Genomic DNA, 1,388 nt, shown 5'->3' on the forward strand with positions numbered 1-1,388 from the left:
GAGAGAGAGGGAGAGAGAGAGAGAGAGAGAGAGAGAGAGAGAGAGATGGGAACACAGGAGGCAAAGGTCTTCGTAAAGGAAACACAGAGAGGACAGACACACGGAACTACTCTGAACCATCAATTACAAACATTCACAACAGTGCAGAAGAACAAGTGTTGTCTCCCTCACCCACACATAAACACATATTACTCTTTCCAAATCAATAGTGGCCAATAGCTGATCATACGACCAGCGCTGGCAGGGGCTGCTGGGTCACCGTTCGACATGAGTGACAGAAACAGGCAAGGGTCAATCCATCACCCCTAATGATTTTAGATGATTACGCCAGGCTCCCATACGCTTAGCCTCCACTTCCTCCCCTGCCCCGTCTCTGTGTTTTGCAATGTATTCTGGGCTGAAAATGCAGAGAATTTCCCCTTGCTCGGCATGAGAACAAGTGCAGCCATTGAAATGCCAGAAAGGGCAACATGGCCTGTTTGTGCAGTTTGTCATCAGTAGGGAACCATTAAAGCCGGCAGAAAACAACACAGAGCTGCTGTTTGCTGTATTGAATTAAATCATCTTTATAATACTGTATTCCAAATATTACATTAATATTACAGAACATACAGATGCAGAATAAAATTTATTCTTAATGCACCTTCTGTACCTGTCACAGATGTGTGATCTGTTCGAGATAGAAAGTAGAATTGGCGCAATGCTAAAAATGGTTTCTGCCATTACATAAAAGAGTTATTTTTACAGAAAATATCAATATCAAATTTCCAAATACACGACCTGTGGATCAATAACCAGCCAGATTTGAATGATAACATACTGAACAACACACGCTGGAGAGTGCAGTGTAGTCAGTATTTTAAATACAGTCATGGGAAGCGCCGCGGAAGCTAAGGGAATCCACACTTTCTACTAAGCAAGAAGATCTGGATGGGTGGGTTTGTGTGTGTATGCATGAAATTTCTTTAAATGTTTTGAGAAATAGCTAGTGTTCTGTAATGCAGATAATTGTGACAGAGGTTTTTAATGTTACCAACAATTTAACTGTAAGAGTAGGTTGTTATTTGACTGTATAAAATGTCTTATTGACAATAAGGATCAATGGTTCTCTTTATATGCTTGGTTGTCTGTGTCCTGGTCCCTGTATAATGAGAGCTTTAATTTCAGCTGAAAATCAAAGGGCGGAAGGAAACACCGGGATCCCGGTTCCACAGCGAACACAGTGTGAAGCCAGCAAACAGTTAAGAGAGCAGGTGACAGGGCTGAGGAGCCAAAATGGAGCTAGATTTCTGACAGCAGGGATGTGGTTTTGGGTTGGATTGGACAGAGATAGACACAAAAAGAAAGACAGAGAGAGAGAGAGAGAGAGGGGGGGGGGGGGGGGGGGG

The 1,388-nt window shown here is 42.9% G+C and overlaps 1 protein-coding gene across 2 annotated transcripts in view; it reads right to left on the reverse strand.

Moving 5' to 3' along the window:
• Positions 1–1,388, reverse strand: part of camk1b (calcium/calmodulin-dependent protein kinase Ib) — a 38,297-nt gene that overhangs the window by 25,420 nt on the left and 11,489 nt on the right. The window lies entirely within an intron of this gene.

This window comes from Micropterus dolomieu, linkage group LG18, assembly GCF_021292245.1.
Source record: "Micropterus dolomieu isolate WLL.071019.BEF.003 ecotype Adirondacks linkage group LG18, ASM2129224v1, whole genome shotgun sequence".
Classification (NCBI taxonomy): Eukaryota; Metazoa; Chordata; class Actinopteri; order Centrarchiformes; family Centrarchidae; genus Micropterus; species Micropterus dolomieu.